Source organism: Cyprinodon variegatus, unplaced genomic scaffold, assembly GCF_000732505.1.
Source record: "Cyprinodon variegatus isolate N-32 unplaced genomic scaffold, C_variegatus-1.0 Scaffold421, whole genome shotgun sequence".
Taxonomy (NCBI): Eukaryota; Metazoa; Chordata; class Actinopteri; order Cyprinodontiformes; family Cyprinodontidae; genus Cyprinodon; species Cyprinodon variegatus.
Genome location: NW_015150874.1, coordinates 3,388 through 23,108, shown reverse-complemented (window position 1 = coordinate 23,108; position 19,721 = coordinate 3,388).

Here is a 19,721-nt window from a genome sequence, read left to right as displayed (position 1 = left end):
ATATATATATATATATATATATATATATATATTATCATCCAAACGAACTACAGATGACATTTCAAGCTGAACCCTGGTGCTTTGATAAAATACAGTCTAGTAGACAGTGGGTACTTATCTTCTTCCTACTCATTTCTTCTTGCATTCCATGCATCAGTGCCAGTTGTCACTTATAGTATGTGGCGTTCCTTCCACCTCTGTTTACGAAAGTGACCTTTCCTATGCAGTCATCTCCTTCCTCCCCACCTCTGTCAGTTTCCAGTCTCTGTGTGTGAAAATAAGCCGCTGGTTGTGTTTATGTTTACATGCGTAGGAGTGTGTCGAAAAATGGATGCATTTCCAGGCAGTGTTTGACTCTGTTTTTGCTGAGATCGATGTCTGAAACTGTTTTTATTTACACTAACATTTTAAACTGCTCAAATCTTTGGATTATTTGGTTGTTTTGCAGAACTGAATTCCTGAAAATTCAGTAACATTAAAAGAACAAAAGTGTGAGTCTCATTTATCCAGTGATCTTCTGAAAGGACAAGGATTGCTGTCAGTTACTATTGCAGATTCTCATAGGGAACAGTAGACCTTTATGTGTGTTCGTGGATATTCATGGGTCTGTCAAACAGATACCACTACTTCAGACTTTAAGCTGCCAGTGGGAGTCCTTCATATTTATTTAATCAGTTCTATTTATTTAATCTGTTCTTCAGACAGTGTTTAAGGGTCATACCTCTGCTCAGCATTACCTTTGTAGAAAAAAAATGGGAGCATTACACTGTAAGCAAACTAGTGGTTTTAGGAAGCACGGACGGGTAGATCTGTGTTTATCACCGCAGTCTCAGCATTTAACTGAGGGTTGAGGTTTAAATAAACCTTAGTTTTCTCTCATCCTTTGAGGAGGATTTTTTAACTAAAAAAGTAAAAACTGAGCATGTAAGAATGGGAGAAGATGTGTTTAAAAATGGCTTGGTCTTGATCCTGATTAATTTCTGTCTTTATTTAGTTATGTGAGTAGCACAAAATAGGTAAGACAATGTCAGTGATTTAAAAAATCCCAACTGCGTTTATCAGTTTCAATCACTCTGACTTGAGAGGGACTTAAATCTGTTTATAGGATGGTTAATCAAGTTATAATGAAATAGTAGCTCTTGAGCTAAAATACCAAAATATCAAAGAGCAAAAATGATTCAGAACCAGATTTATTAATCAGAGGATGGCAAATACAAAAACACTGAATGTTAAACTCAAGCAAAACCCAAGACAGATGTAAGATAGCTGTTGTGACACTGGTTACTCTTAATATAACTGGAAATCTTTTAGAAAAAAAACCTGTGAAGTTTTAACCATTCAGCTCCAAAAACAAAACACAATATAATTTATATTTATGATATACTGATATATTTTTCCAAGTCTATTTCTGTTAATTTTGGAGTGTGCTTAAAGCTGTTGAAAAACCTCATTATTTTGTTTCAAAGAAGATTTTAAGTTTGCAAGAACTTGATTATACAGTAAAACTCTTTTTGATTTAGAAGAGTTGTGTTATACCCTTCACCATCTTAGGGAAGTATGGAGCTGAATTGGGGCCATAAGGTTTGCTGGGGGAAAAAAATACTGTAAAATAATTTACACCTCAAGAAAAAACATTACTCAAAAGAAAAATTGCTTTTCAGCTTTAGATCTGTTTTTCTAACTTTTTTCCAATTTTTCTAATATTGGGCAGGATTTACATTTTTCTTTATTTTTTCTTTAGCTTGGAGAATTTTTTCTAAGCAAACTTATGACCATGTTTTGGCGTGGGAGGAGCGGCCTCAGATGAAGAAATCAGCACAGCGGCTGACCTACCTACAGTAAACCCAGCTGTTGCATCCAGGCATTAGGGGAAGAGTAATATATATACATGTATAATTTTTAAACATCATCAATTTCTGTGTGTATGTGATTCGTTTTGAAAAATGTTTCATCAAGAGAGGCAGCTTACAAGAATACAAAAAAGCAAATCTGAGAGAATAAAATATGATTTTGACAGATTTGCACAGCATTTTAAGTTGGTGTCGGAGGTTTCCCATGCAACGTAAATTGGAAGAACCACCAGTCCGAGTGAGTACACCTCGCTGCAGAGAGAGCTAGATCCAGCCACCCACCGCCTCTTTGCAAGATTTGCAACTTCAGAAAAAAAAGCTTTAATCTGAAAAAATAACTTTTATTTTCTCAAGTATAAATAACATCTTTTTTTTTTTTTTTTTAACAAATCTTCTTTTCAGGTTTAAGTGTTTTTGTTTTGTTTTTACTTTTTTTTTTAAAACAAACTTTATGGGCCAAAATTTAACTACAAAGGAAAAAGTCCTGCCTTTATAAAACAGGAACAGACAGACAAGACCCTGCTAGGGTAGGGACTAAAAAATATAGAATTACTTTGGGAAGCTGGCTATTTACAGTACTGTGTGCAAATGCAATAAAGGAAAATAAAGTAGAACTAAAAATTATAGACTGGATTATGCGCATTAGCATTAAGCAGATGGTGAAGCAGACCTAATTTATAAGTTTGGGGAGATTTACACAATGCTTTAGCTGGAGTCATCAGTTTACGAACAACCACTCCCAGACGTTCTTTGGACCAGAAGTACAAATATTAAATTCTTTGTTTTAACTCATAATTTGGCTTAGCAGTGAACATGTTTTCAATAACAGCATCAAAAAGTAATTATGGAGTACTTCATGCTTCCATGTGTTGACAAGCCTGCTGAATGTCAATTTACAGCTGAATTTGGCACCTGTCCACACTGCTATAGGTACAGATACCTCCTTTAATGATAATTTCATTATTGATTGGCCTTAAACCTTAAAAAAAAACAAAAAAAAAAACAATTATACCATCTTTGATTAACTCCATTTATTTATTTTTTTAAATGTAGCTTGATTATTCTCTGCTGAATACATGCTGATTGATTGGGTCAAAACGTAAAGAAAAGTGTTTTGTTGTTTCTTTTCTCTTTGGCATTTTTCAGAATAGTGATGTGCTTTTCTACACCTGAGTCAGGTGGGAATGGAAACTCACTAATGAAAACTGAATTCCCTGCATAACTTAGTCATTTGAGTATGAGTCACCACAATGGGTGCGCAGGAGCAGAAAGCCATGGTTAAATCCCTGCACGCCATCTCAGCTTCCTGCACGACTTGTAGAGAAAAGAAGCATGCTGCTGAAATATCAACCCTTTAAAAGTTGACATTGGAAGGTTGCTCATCCAGAATCTTGCTTGTCTCATGATAAAAAAAAAAATTAGACCAAGATACTGTTGAAATTACTCCTACAGGATAGTTACAGTTTGTAGAAGCATTCATCCTGGCACATTTATATCTACTCCTGCAGGGCACATGGGCATCATTAATTCATGAGTCCAGTTGTGTATATTCAATGCCAGAGGACTTTCAAAAGTCACAGCTCTATGCCGTTCTGCAATAGCAGCACTCTGACTACTACCACCAGTTGGTGCTAAACTGTTGTAAGCCTCTGTCACACCTTAATAATTTAGCCAGCGTATGTCTGACATCCCCAAATCTTCTAAAATGTGAGCATAGTCTGAACTTTCTATGTATTTTTTTTAATTTTTGGCATATGTATAGAGTATTCATAATGAGTCCAGAGCATATGTCCAACTACAGCCTAACTTATGCATAATGCACAACAGCATAGTGCCCACGAAATGATGCCCAAGCCAGTGTCCTGAGGGGGGCAACAATGCAATGGAGGTGCCCGGCCTTGCAAACATTTATTCTGTTTAGCTGCTATTTACTGCCCACCAGAAAAAAAAAAAAGAATAAATAAATAAAAAGAAAAAGAAAAAAGAAAGAAAGAGGGTAGCATTCAGCGTCATGTTTGCTAGGTAGTTTGTTGGTTGTGTCTGTAGGTGTGAACGCAGGCAGGATCAGTGAAACTCACCTTCTAAATCACCCCATGATGGGGATGAAGTCTGGAGGAGAACTGAAGGTTTCCTCCTGTGAACCCCGTTTATACCACAACGCTTCCATACAGAATTATATAGTAGCCGTACATTAAAAACACTCTCAGTGGTCGCCTGGAACACGTCAAATACGTTGATATGTGATGGAGATAAGTTACACACAAGTCATGCACAAGTTACTTATAAGCTAGACACCATGACTTATGAGTAAGTTACACTTCACGTATGTCAATGATCAGATATCTTGCCTGTAACTTATGCCCTATGAGCATACGTTGGCATACGTCATGCTCAAAATTTGTCGACATACTTGCTGTATGTCTATGTGTGCCTGTGTATTTCAGCGTGCTTTTGTACGTCAGGCATAAGCTGTCTAAATCGTCAAGGTGTGAACGGGGCTTTAGGCGGTTTATTTTATGTAGCTCCATCAAAGTGGAGGTGGGTAGAGCACTTAAAAGTTTTACATAATTAAATGTTTCGCTACTTTAAAATTTTTTTACTCAAAAGTAGATACATCCAAGAGCTCATTTGAATTAATTTACACCCCAAATTGTGACTTACATCTATAGTTATAACTTCCAATGTTCTAGATCATTACCAAATGTAATGAATTGTTCCTTTGGTGGTAAAAAAATGTCCATAAAATCTGTTCATACATTTTCAATTGAAAGCAACAATGTTCCCTTTTCATGTCTTTTTATGTTCAATGAAATTCCTCCGGACTTTTTGAGTCCGATGCAAAGGCTGTCAAAAGTCATTGCTGCCACGGTCTGGTTAAGTGGGGAACTCCTTGTTCTGCGAAATATCCCTATCTAACAATGTTAGAAAATCTTTAAAAAAAAAAAAAATCCTGTATTCAAATTATGATCTGGATCATAGCCAAAATTGTATGGATTGTTCCCTGGCATGAGGGACACCTCTGATAAAAAGTTGTACTGTACAAAGACAGACAAACACACAAAATCTCTTAAAAACATAACCTCCTTTGTGGAGGTAATAACAAATCCATGCAGAAAAAAGACACTTTTCCAAATCCTTTTTTAAGGTCAGCTCCTCCAAATCCAATGCCATGGTTATCGACTGGAAAAACGTGACAAGTTCCGCTCAGGTTGGAGGAGAGTTTCATCTTGGAGTGGAGGTGTTCAGATATGCTGAGGTCCTTTTGATGAGTGAGGAGAGAATAAAGAATAAAGACCGATCACAAGAATCACTGCAGCCACTTTTATAATAGCCCCAAATAGCTCAAGTTATTCATGGCAACCAGAAATTTGACTCAAGTAAGAGGTTTGTTGTGCCATATGCCATGACCATGGTTTTTGGACATTGGAACCAATTGGAACCAATGCCCATATTTCATCTTGACATGATGACCAGAAAAAAGGTTGCAATTTTGGCTCATAAGCAGCTGTAATACCTCTGCAAGGTCTGGCACAATTAGGGACAGAACAAACAATATGTCTTTTGATGATTTTGATCATTTCATGTGTTTACTGGTGAGCAAAGACAAAGCTAACAGGATGGACTGCTTGCTATGCTACAGTAATATGTTTTGAGCCATTGTTGAAGCTTGGACAAGCTTTATTTCACTTAGGGTTTAAATGCTGATATAACATTAGCTGTCACGTGTTCCTCATATGCTCGTTACATTTTGATTAACAAGTATGACCAAGAGTCATTTCATGGAATCCTCATGTCTATTCGCTGCTAGCTATTTCTAAAAGGGTAAAGAATCATTTAACTAAAGGGTTATTGGTTCCTGATTAAGCAAATCATTTAATAAAACATTATTTGGCCAAATAATGTTTTATTAACCTCATGGATTTGCACTGTGAATTAGTTTGAAAACATTCCAATTTCTCTAAATTAGTGAAAAGCTAATTTGATCATACCCCAATTTCTTCCAGATAAACGTTGTATTTCAAACACAAGATCCATCTTAATACTGTAATATGGTTTACAACTATTTTTTCCCTTTCCTCTTTGTACATAGTAGTTTAGTTTAGTTGAGTTTCACTAGTTTAGTTAAGAGTTTTAAACTGAAAAATGTTTAACTTGGGGCTGAATGTTTTTTGTTAATAAACTTTAACATTTTGAACAGAAGTTGTGGTGAATTTATTCCATGTATGTGCAGAATTAACTGTTTGACCATGAGTTGAGCTCGAATCACTCTTTCATTAATTGTTCTAACACACAGGTTAGTAGGACGTATGTTAATAAACAATATATAACAGCCGAAATAATATCTGATTAAATAAGATATTTACCACCCCTACGGGGGAGGGCAATAAACGTCTTAAAGTATCAGAAATATAAATTCCCTGCTGGCTGAGGCTTGAATATAACAGTTATTCACAACATAAATATGGCATCCAACCAGGATTGAAATTGAATATAAATCCACAATGGTAGCATTATTTGTACAAGAATATTACTTGAGTAAAATGTATATCAATGTACAAGTGCATTTTTGTTTAAAGTTACCCAATTAAATTCAACTGAATAAAGGTAAATGTATTTCATGTGAATTTTAGGCAAACTTTTAAAAGGCTGAAAAAAAGAAGATGCAAATTAGACATGTTTTTTTTTTTATCTATTGGAGCGACTTATCCAAATGGTTTGAGGCGCATTGTCTTTATGTGTTCATCTCAGCTTTTATTAGTTTTGGTACATGCCATCTGGAGATATTGAGAGAGAAATGCTTGCATTTAAGCAGCAGAAACGGCTATGTGAGATAAATGTTTGCCATTACTATTTTTAAAAGAAATAAAAAAATGAAAAAAAAAAAAAACGCAAGCAAGCACAAAAACTTTTGTTTGCTACATTTGGTACATTAATTTGAATTTTGCTGCTTCCATCAACCTCATCTAATGCAAGCCTTCAAAAACTCACCTGAGAAGGTACAGAGGCATGACTATTCTTCACACGATTCTGTCCTTTAGGAAAGGATGTCAAGTAGAAACCCATTAAACAAGCCAGTTATGTCCTAAGTCATGCAGTGGGCAGTATTACACTAGCTGTGTCAAGGTCTAGTGTTATGGTTTTTTTTTTCATTACAGCATCACTCAGCTTGAAAAAAATTCAAGGAGAAAGTTACCATTTTTTCTCTTTTTCTATTTCAAGTAATGAAAACTTTATTCAATTTTGCTGTTGCGCCAATTACACACCTGTTCCTCTCAAAGGGCAAATAGCTTAATGTGCTGAAATTACGTTTATCTTTGAACGGCTTCAGGCAGGTCATCTCCCCTAGACAAGCATTTTATCGATGGATGGAAGTTCAAACATCTGGGGTCTTTTGCTCTATTAGTAGCCAACACATTTGGGTCAGGAGAAGTCAGTACTCACTGCAAACCCCTTATCCCTGTAACTAAGGGACAAAAAAAGGATAATTCAGACTATTTCTATAGTAATTACATTTTAAGTTGTGTTTTGTTTTGTTTTTTTTATTTCTGAATGCATGATGTAGTCAATAGATGAGTTAATTCGCACACAGACAAAAGAAGAAGGAACATTGGTATGGAGGTAAGTGGAAGAGAGAGAGACAGACAGATGGGAAATGAAAGACAAACTAAACTTGGCAGAGACGAATGTGCTAAGCCTCAATTTATCTCATATCCTTTGATTTAAACCTCCACATGAGTACATAGCTGGAGGAGAGAAGAAAAGGAAATTGGATTTGTGTGAATTTGTGATATAAAAGAAGAAAGAGAAATAATAGAGGATTTCTTGTCATTATATCAGTTTATTTCTCTCTTATCCGCCCACATCTTCAGTTGTATGCTGCTGCTAGATTCCCTTTCTCCCATAATAATATATTTGTATCTCCTTGAAATTGCTCTCACCAGAAAAACAAAATTGGAGGTTTGCTACCGGGCTTTAATAACTTAAGGGTGTTTTTAAAGTGAGAGGTTGGGACTCCAAAGATTGCTGTTCACATTGTATCACTCAACACCTTCTGATCCGTATCTTTTAATCAGCTTTTTAAATGTTCCCCCGTGCTTAAAAGGCACATCTTTTTAAAATGGAACAGTGAATAAATCCTCTACCACTGCAATGGCAAAAAAACAAAAAACATGAATACACAACATTTCTGGATATACTTGCCTTTAACGTCTTGGATAATATACATAGGACTGTTTGCATTTGCAAAAAAAATGCCATTAGTCCCAGGACCAACATCATATTGAAAGTGTATGATTAATTATTAATTCATAGGATCTAATTAGGTTTAAGTTAATTCTTTATTTTAACAAAAGCTGGTTCCCCTCGTTAAGTGAAAGAATAACCAACAGTCTGAATTGGTCTGTATGATTTTATGTCAATACAAGCCCCATTTACACTTTCCTTTTGGAACCGTGCCGAGGTCAGTCTGAGCACGGTAACTGACATAACTGTTGAGTATATATGCCACATAAAACTGAACAAGCCCGTGTCAGACACAACCGAACCACTCTAAACTGGTACTAGTTCATCAGTAGAGCTCAACACGGTTAAGTTCAGGCTCAGTTGTCAGATAACAAAGAGTGCATGAGCAGACTGCGTCATCTCCTTACAGTCAGCCTCAGTAATCATGACATTTCAGACATTCATAAAAATCCACGATTTCCAGTGATAATTCTGCTTAGTAATGTAATTAACCTCCTGTCATTGTTTCCTGTGTCTGTAAGCCCTGATTAGACTATTGTTTGTTGTATCCACTTCCCAAAAGCCGACTCTGTCAAGTAAATTCAACAAAGGCTGCCTTCTTCGCTTGGCTCTCCCCAAACAATGAAATGTCACAATTATAACCAAACTTCCTGAATAATATGATAGCCGTCATGTTGATTTGCTTGTTTTCCTCTAGAGAGCAGTAGTACCGTAGATCCTCACTAGGAGACGAGGAACAGTGCTAGCATGATTTGTAAACGGTCGTCAGGAACCAAGCTTGACATAGTTAATTGATACAAGCTCGGTCCGAACTCGGCACGGATTGGTTTTCAGGGGGGGAAGTGTAATGGAGCTACAGATTGTTATAATAAGTGAAAATACTACACAAGCTAAAGTTCAGCGATCTGTCCTGTTTTAGTGCATTAAATTCATAACAGATTACATACATTTTTCTCACTGTATTCAGAAATAAAGTCTTTCAAATGGCACCACAGCACAATCCACGTATACACTATTTATAGAATGGAATGTGCGTCTTCAGTCCTCCAAGCTCTGCACCCCAGAGGCGATTCACAGCTACAACAATATCGTCTCAAAAGATGACTCTCTGGTTGGACAAAAGTTTAACTCCTTTTATTCTAAGCAAAGTGGAGAAAGGGATACAGATATCAGTGATGAGTCTTTTTTTTTTTTCAGATGACAACATGGGCACGGAATGAAAAAGGGGCACTGAATCATGAACAAATTAGATAGGTATAACCCTGATTACACTCTTACAAGGGTTGTCCTCTTCCTCATATGACGTCATTCGCAACGTGTTACATCTTTGGTTATTATCTAAAAGGTTTTGTGATTAGCAGGTGCCCAATCTTTTTAATCTGAGTGTTGTGGCTTCAGACCACTTACAGAGATTTTTTTTTTAAGTATCGAAACCAGTCCTCGCTGCTTAGTATTTTTCCATTATGTTTCCTGCAGCTTTAGGTAATGTAATGAAGATGATGATCCTAATCTCAACAAAAGAAATCAATCTGCACTGCACCAACTGGTTAGACATTTGAGAAAGATGGAATAAAACATTACAACATATCTTAGTATCTGTAATTGATGGAGAGGCATACATGTGTATTATACTTAACAGCCTAAGTATGTTAGGTTTTAACACATATATCATTAAAAACAGTTGTTCTACATCAAAACTCTAATTAAGAACCTCATTGGCTTCCATCTTGGGGCCAAAATACTACCAATTTTCTGTATACATATTCTATTGTGGTGAATCTGTAATGTTGCTTGGGCTTTCCCAGATTAATATGTCATATCTTGCATATGTATAGAAATTTAAAATGTTTCTTACATCTCAGAAACAAAAGTTAAAGTTTTTAAATTTACCGATTTGAACTCAACAGTATGTTGTTTTTGCCTGGAGAGAAAAAGATGTATTTATGAGCTTATTGTATCTACAGAGTGAGCTATTTTCTACTGAAGTTTTCTTTAATGCTTCAGCAGCGTCTACTCAGTTCATTACAATAATGTGGAAATTGTTTAAAACAACATCATGACCAGATTTGTGATGCACACTTCACTCTGTGAAGCAACAATGATAAAGTTCACAGAGTTAATCCCTTTTAGTTCTTTCCTGCTGGTAAACCAAACAAAAAAGTCGTTATTTTAAATTGTGTGTACAGTGAACCAGACCTTTACTTGGACTTTGCATCTATAAGCTTCTGTAGACATGAAATAGTAAATGAGCTGCCTTTTCTTTGTGATTTCTCTTGACTGTAATATTCTAACACCTACTCCTAACATGAAGTCAGTTGTTCAGTACATCTAGTAAAAGTGTTAGTGTGCCTTTTTTCTTTCAGCTACCTCTCCTTTATGAGCATTCCACCTACGCTCCATTCCAAAAAGACCAAAGTGAGGGGATTATGTTGGAGCTTATTAGCTTGGATCAAATAGGTTGTGTTTTCACATCTCCTTTTCCAGACACAAAGCATCCACAGATCCCACAGCTTAAATAAAACAATTTACCCTCAGAAAGTCCAATAACCTTTGATATTTTATTTTCTATAGAAGCCATGTATTCTTTCATTTCTAACAAGTTATCCTCCTTTCTGACTTCACCCTTGATTTTACAGTCTGTACAAATGCGGCACTCACCTCCTGCTCACAGCCAAACCAAGAACCTATCAATAACAAAGCCTTTTTCTCATGTTTCTCCTCTCTCTGCATTTCTGTTGATGTTTGAATCTTTTGTTGCAAATGGTTTGGAAAGCTGCCTTCTACAGGCAAGGCAGATAAGAGCTAAATGCATTACCCAGCAGCCCTGCGTCAAACGTTGCGCTCATAAATCACACCGTCGTTATACTTGAGTGTTGACTTGAGTGTTTGCATGTACTCATGGCGCTGGTGTGTGTGGGAGCAAGGACAGGCACAGATTCATATGTTTGATATATTACACACATCAAGCTGTTTGTGGATTTTCATTTTTTTTTCACAGCTTTCATTAGACAGCCCTGATTTGTTTTTCTTCTGGAGAGACAAAAACTTGTGTCTAAGCCATATATTATTGACAAATTCCTTTTTGACAAACTGTGTGGCCAGCATGTCCGCAGGATCTACATGAGAGGAGAGATAAACATTGATGACAGCTCTGAAAGCATCGACTAAATAGAATAGAGCACATGGGGAGACAGACACGACAGGAGTCGTCTGCTTCTTTAAAGATGTGAGGAAAAATGCCACAGTAAATAAAGAATACACCACAGAAATGTTCAACTAAATCTAAACAAGGCCAGTTTGAAGTATAGTGGAAAATAAAGAAACCTTTCCTTTCATTCATTTTAGAATGAAAAAAACAAACAAATTACATTTCTTTCCATTTTATTTACTGGATTCCAATCTATATTCTCTAAGGTCCACAAAGATACAGTATGTGTTTAAAGGTTTATTGAAAAATGGGTCAAAGGGATGGATGGATAGAGAGTGTGGACTGGATAGAGTGAATGTGGGGGTGTAGTCTTCGGGAAATGGCTTTTCTCAAGCCCACTTAGGACCCCCCACTCCCCTCAGAGAATAAGATGAGGGAAAAGAATGAGGAGGTAAAGATGATTGTATGAAGAGGAACGAGTAATGGGTTGATGAGGAGGGAGATGGAGGAGGTGAGAATGGGTTCAGGCATGGACAACATTTTCTAAATAAGTATACATATATATATACATACATACAAACATATATATATATATATATATATATATATATATATATATATATATATATATATATATATATACATACAGTATATATATATATATATATTACATCTGATATTACAACCCTTCCAGATAACGTGACCCAAGTGAAGAACAAATGCCCAACACAAAGTAGCAGATTCACTCACTGTCTGATACTGTAGACCTCTTAAGATATTTTAAAAAACCAAAACAAGAAAGCACAGATAAAGACTTGCTACCCCAACAATTCTGAAGCAGCGCTGTGACCTTCCAATCAAAACCCGATTCAGTGGCGGATCAGATGTTTGTAAAGTGATCTTCTCAAAGTAGTCACACAAGAAAAGACAGAGGTCCAATCAGGAGCTTCCCAGGTAACCGAGGTTGTGGTTAAAAGAATGTGAAAGGCTTAATTCATATTCACTTTAACTGTAGATAGCAATATCACACAGTCTTATTTTCTTTAAACACTGTTTTATTTTTTTCTATTTCAACAGGCGCCATGTAGATTTTATTGCCATTAAACTTTCTAAAATAAGAAGCTCCGTAGACAGATGGGTGCGGCTGCCGGGATAATGCTGACACTTCACCAGTCTGTTGTGGTGAAGACAGAGTTGAGCTCAAAGCCAAAGCTCTCAATTTACCGCTTGTCTACGCTCCTTCCCCTCACCTATGGTCATGACATCTTGATCATGACCAAAAGCAGATCCAAGATACAAGCAGCTAAAATCAGCTTTCTTCTGGGCTGGGCTCTCCCTTAGAGATAGGGTGGAGATCTCAGTCATCAAGAAGAGGCTGGGATTAGACCCGCTTCATTTGCACTCCTCAATGCCTCTCAGGTGGTATTCCATGCATGTCCCAGAGGAAGGAGGCCCAGGGGAACAGCCCACAACACGATAAAGGGACTATGTCTCCGATCTGGCCTGGAAGTTCCTCTAATGTTCTATCTGGGAACAGAAAAATCTGGGTCTATCTGCTGAGACTGTTGCCCTAAGCCCCAGTCCCAGATAAGCATACCACAATGAGTATCAGTATTTATTTTCTGTTGCTTGTGATTAACAGTAATACATACAACTTCTACTATGGTTGGTCACCAATTGGAAAGTCTTATCATACAAACCAACACCCCATGATTGCAACCCTGATGTTAAAGGTTTGGAAGGAAATTTGGTCCACTATTCAGGCCAATAAAGAGCATGTACTTTAAGACACATATTGAATAATACGATGAGCATATAGACATATATGACATATAACTCATATGGGGCATTTTGTCTCAAAAGAGTCCCAGTAAAGAATCAGATGTGCACAAACATATGTTTCTTCAGAAATTACGATAAGTTGATCCATAAAGAAAAGCCAGACTTTGCTAAGAGGAATATACAATGAAGGAAGAGACATCTTTCTATTTTTAATGACAGGCATGCACCACTCTCAAGTCTACAAAACAGATGATGTCATGCACTTAGTACTCTTGGGTAACTTAATTGTGTTTGCTTGAAAACAGCAAAGAGAGCTTACAGTAATGTCACATTCTGAGTCTGAATGAACCTGAAATCATCACTTTCATCATCTCTATATAAATCTGACATCTTAAATGAAAGAAGCCAAGATCTGCAGCATAGAAACAAAGTGCATCAGGTTGAAACTCCAGTCAGAGGTTTTCTTTTAATATGAGCTGACATTCACATAGCTGATTATGGTACGTTTGCCTTTTGGGTCAAGCTGTCAAAGCTAGTGTAACACAAGAGAAGTCAGGTAGAGGACTATTACCATTATGTCTCTTCTAAAAGTGATCAAAAAACAAATTAACAGAGACTACATTTAAATCTGCAGATTTTAAAATTTGCATCTGAATGTATTAATTTCAACACTTAAATAGAAATCCTTCATATTTTTGTTTTTTTAAATCCTCAGGCTTTTGGATAATTTTATGAAATAATACAATCTGGCTGTGTTTGAGGTGTGGCTAAAAACATGTAGTTCATGTTAAAGATGAAAAGAGAACTTTCACAGCCACAAGAATCAGCCGATTTTATGCTTGAAGGAACATGATGATTGATTAGCTGGTTAGTTATCGCCTCTTCTTCTACTTAGTTAAAACTTTGAAACATGACTTTTAGGTCACACTAAAAAGAACGGTAGCTGAGGGCTGCAAATAAAGGACTTCACAGCAAAGTAAAAAAGTCCAACAAAAATAAAATGTGACTCGCAAATTCAAAAAATATACTAACAGCACAAAACATGCAAAGAATAAATGCTGCAAAGGAGAAAACCTACAACCAGAGAAAACCGAGTTCAGCAAAGTGGAAGCGCCCTGCAAACACAAAACCTGCTATTATTACATTACTGATGCTAACGCACTTACACACAATACACAAGCAATGAGAGATATTACAAGTACCAAAACAACTGCAAGTTAAAGCAGCACTAATTCATTCATTCAGAAAGAATGTATTAAAAGTTATATGAAGAACTAAAATTATGTCACCATGTCTGCGTTGTTCTCCAGTTTCTCGTTTACAAGATACTCCGGTATGTGCATATAAATGGCTACCATTCAGGACTTAGCCGCTAGGCAGGGTTAGGTCAGGGTTTTAGCTGAAGTGGAGATGGAAAGTGCGTAACAGCCCCCCAAGGTGTGAAATTTTACTCATAGTTCAAGAAAGGCTGACAACTAGCTCCATATAATTGAAGTGTTTCAAACCACTAGAGGAGGGCAGTCATCTACTCATATTGCCATAACCACAAATATAACCATAAAATATTTTTTAAATGTATTTTAATGCAATTTCAGTTTTTGTTTATTTTTTTTTGGAAACTATTAAAAAATTTGAATCATTGTTCAACGTTTTATTTGATGTGTGACCATATAGATCTAACTCTGAGCACATATTTCTACTCATTTTTCCTTCTTTTCTCCATAGGCCAGATGATGGAGCAAGGCAGAGAGTTGTGAACATTCCCCACTACCTCTGATCTGTCCAAAAACGAGCCCAGTAGGACTCTAGAGGTCCACCGAGACAACATTATTCATGATTTGGTTTTGTCGTCTCTGTAGAAACAATTCAGTGTCTGAGCTCGGCACGGCTGGCTTGCCTCACGACTTCATCATGTTGAATTAAGTCAAACGTCTGAAGCCTGGCGGCATGCCAGAAGAGGTCAGTCTGGGCGGCCTGCCTATGAAAATACAACCCCCTCCCCTTCAGTGTTTCTAGCATGGAAAGGTGCTTGGCGAAGAGAAGAGTGTGTTTATAACTTAGGAGTTTTCAGAGATAAGCATCGCTGACACTGGCCCCACTCAAAATTTGAGTGGTATCGGTTAACCTCTCTGATGTATACTCATGGAAACTCAAGAGCATATATGCTGACATGAGTTTAATTCTGCACGTATGTTAATCATGATCAACCAATGGCTGTCCCAACTGCTGTCAGTCTGAGTTAAATCCATCTGCAATCTGCATCATTGACTACACCCAGTCTCTAAATAATAATGTCTCTCCTGCCGTTATTCTCGATTATATAGAATAGCGAAGGAGTTTTGAGTTGAGTTTTTTTTTTTAAAGGTAAAAGGAGTGCACGTCTTACACTTCCTATCTTTCCATTAAAAAAACAAAACAGATTACTAAGGCTACAAAATAATCAAGTGATTTAGGGAAATGCTATTTTATGCCACTTTAAATCATTGTCAGGTTTATAATAAAATAACAAACATTTTTACATTATTCTTTAAAATGAATTAAAAAGAGATGTGCCACTTATTATTTTCCTGTGTTAAACACGGACCAATGATAGAAGTAGTAACTCTAATATCAGAATTAGAAAATGCTTTATTGCCAAGTAGCATTTTCTTTTTTTTATTAAGTAGTTTCACACATATGAGAAAATGAAAAATTGGGCTCCAGTTGGGCACTGTTTACAAATTCAAAATTTATCAAATCAGACATGCTATTTATAACTGTTTCAACAAAAGCCACTGGAAAAGGTCTCTTTTTTTATGTCATTTATTTAAAAAAAATACAAATTTTTTAAATGCAGATTAATATGAATGCATTCTATAGAGAATAGATAAATGATGATAAATGATACATTTATAAATTATTTAAATCATTTAAATATCCCCCTACCACTTCTGTTTACTGAAGCGGATAAAAAACTTTATCTCAAATTTTTATGTAATGACAGATCAATATGTTTCATAATAAACCTTATGCTGCTGATGGGTAAATTTCATATTCATAAGTTTTTAAAGTCTGTTGTTCCTGAAATAGTCCTGCAGGTTTTAGAAGTTTCCCAGCTTAAACACATATATACACTGTCTCCATGTCTTTATTTTTGCATGGTTATATATATATAAAAAAAAGGGGGTCTAGCTTGAGATCACTAGGCCACTGAATGTAGTTTCCCCGTGATTGGCTGAAGTCTTTTGTCCCCATAGCAACCGTTTTTTCTAGCAACCTGACCGTTATTTTTGACCTTGGAGCGGAGACGGTGTCTTTCGGACAACATACAGGTAAGAATATGCCTATAAATATTTTAAATACTGTTTTTCAGAAAGTAACTAGTAAAGAGGGCATGAACTTGCTAGATTTGTGTCTGCTGCAGGCACCGAAGTTCAAGTTTCAACAGTCAATCAACTATTACCCAAAAAGATTAATGCTAACTGTCCCATCTTTTCGAAATGTTACTCTCAAACCAAGGGTTTGAGGGTAACAACAAAAGCAACACAAAAAAAGCCACAGCTTTAGGTGACGGTAACCGCAACGGGGGTCCTGAGCTGTGACAATAGGAGAGCTCTCACCGTTAGCTCAGAAGCGGCTAATGCTAGAGCCTAAAGGCCAAGCGCGGAGGTAGTGTGCTCGGGGCGGCAACTCCGCGCCTCTTCCGGACTGTAAAATTCCCTCACTGCTAAAGGTGTATCCCATGGTCTTAGGTTTGCATAGGGATATGTCTCTTCCAAAATTTTGGACCGACCTAATTTTCCTTACCAATAATTTGAACATTTTAATATTTATTGCAATTTAAAATACTCGCAGCTCTGCTGTCTGGCGGCTGCTGCTTCCACGCAATGCGGCCTTTCCCGGTCTTTTCATGTTTCTTTATCTCCTTCATTTTCACAGTTTTTTTTTTTTTCATGAAATCAAAATGTAAAAAATAAATACGGTTAATTCTACTTCATCTCCCACAGCCATCATTTTAGGGCTCTTTTAGTTGCATTGTAAATTCTTCCCGCGGTTGATTGACGTTCAGCACCGTTGCCTAGCAACCATCAATCTACCTAGAACTCTTTAGCTAACACAAAAATGGCTTTCAGATTAAATCTAACAGCGAAACAGGCTTTAGAAATCACTACCATTCTGTGTAGTATTTTTGCAGTATTTTTTTGATGCAACTTTTCTTCTTCTGTTATTTGCTGTTGTTTCTAAAAAAAAAATGCATAACGATATTACAGCTTTCATTGATTTATTTCAAACTCGAAGCTTTGTTTAGTTTAAAAAAATAATCAAAATTTTTTAAAAAATTAACCGATTAATCGATTAATCGAATCGCAGTGTATTCTTGAGTATCGCAAATAATGGAATCGCTGGGTCAGGAAATCAATACTGAATCGAATCGCCATGATGGATGTGATTTACACCCCTAGTAGTGATACGGTATGAAAGGGAGAGACCAATGAGGAGGACTGGGGAGGAAGCGGCTCAGATTCTGACAGCGAGACCGAGGATGATCAACCATCCCCGGAAAAAAACGCAGACGTATCAGTGACCCATCAGACAATAGTAAAACTTTTGTTCAAGTTTTGGATAGCACTGCCCACACCTTTGCCGGTCCACTCACACAAATGGCTCGGATGTGTCGGATCAGATGATCAGATTCTATCAAAGTTCCGACTCGAATGCGGCCTGTGGCTGTATTTTACAATCTCATAGCAGAGCAGCTATAGACGCGTTGGTTTTGTTTAGGATCTGTTTGAACGTCATCATCTCACGCAGAGATTTTATATTTAAACATAGGAGAGAGTTTGGATTTGTGGAACTTGAGAAATGTTAGTAACCAACATTAGGATTTCTTTATTAAACTAAATATTCTGAGTCAAACAGGAGTTCAGAAAACTTCTGTTAAAATGACCAAAGACTGTAAACTATCAACATTTCTGATTCCCTTTTACAAATATTTCTTTGCTATTAATATTTTCATTTTCGACGGCAGTTCAGGTATAAATAACAGGTGTTACTTCTTTTGTAGAACATAACATGAGAAGGATGCTAAAGATCTGCTATTTTTTGTTTTCCACATTAAAATAGTGCTATTTAATTAACTTCTACTTCTAGAAATAGGATAAAGACAAACAGAGCAAATCTATTTACACTGATTATATTTTTCTTGATTTCCACACAGTTCATAAGTAAATTAGTTCAAACATTAATGTCTGGTAAATAATGCTTGAATCTGGCTGTTTATTTTGGATATTATTACATTACAGATAAGATAGTTTTATATTGTCTTTTATAATTGTTAAACGTAATTTTATATTTGAAAAAAACTTAGGCTCATTCTTAGTGTTGTGCTTTGTAGATGATGCCACTAAAACAGAAAATAGACATAAAGTGCTATTTAAACAGTCAGACAGTAAGCAATATAGGATGATGATGATGATGATGATGAAAGGTTTTGCTACATTTAATCCTTTACTATTAAAAACCCACTTTTATAATAGAAACATTATATGATTGCATGGAACACAGATATAATGCTACAGAGCAGCCTCAAGGTGAAGCAGCTGCCCTTCAGTGCTGTATTATGAAAGAAATGTATTTGGAAAATACATTTGCAAATAAAATTAGGGCTGCAACTTATGATTACTTTGCAAATTGATTAATCCATCAATGATTTTTTTATAGACAAAGGTTCCTTAAAGAAGATTTTTTCTAAATTAAACAAGGTGAAACAGAAACGCTTCCTCTTGAGGAATTCTGGATGGAGAATATTAACAGACAAAATTTTTTTTTTGGTCTTAAATGCAAAATGTTTACATATTTTTTTACAATCTTGGTATAATTCCTGCTCTAAGTGGGTCGCTCTGTCGGCTAAAGGCACATTTCAGAGGCCCTATACTCCAGTTAACGATTAATCAATTACTAAATTAGGTGACAATTATTTAAATAATCCATTAATATGATTTTTTCATCCCAAGATAAAATATATGAAATTGGCTTCACAGATTAACTATATCCCATATGTACAACTTGTAAAGTGAAGTTAATATTTTAAATGCTCAGTGTCAGGTCCTTTTATAGTTCCAGTGCAGATCTAAATACAATACATTTATTTTGCTGTCCCTTGAATGTATTATTTTGCATGATAAAGAGAGAGCATATTAGATAAAAAAAAATAAAAGTGGGGTTTACCTCTGTTTACCTCTACACAATTCTATATCTTCAAAAGAAAACATAAGATTAATCCACATGTAACAGACATATTTAGCAATATTTGGTTATATAGACACTGTCTTAGTCGCTGGTAAGTTTAAATGCAAACCTTTTCAAAGTGGAAAAAAGTCCTAATTCCACATTCGTTAGAGCCAGTGATTTTTATTAATGTAGCAAGAAATGCTGCTGTTCTCTTTAAAAAAATGTGCCCTGATGTTTACATTAGGCATAAAAAAAGAGCATCTATTTTTGCATAGGACCAATGACACCAGACCAATGTAAATGAAGACTAATAGTGTCCCTACCAAAGTTGAAATCAAACCTACGCCCTTGCATGTTATGCAATAAATTTTTAAATAAAAAAAAAAAGAAAAAAGAAAAATTTTCCATTTTAAAATCTAAAGTGTTTTTTTTTTAAGTAGAGAACAACAATCGTTCAGTTTGGTATATAGACAATTTGCTGATTCACA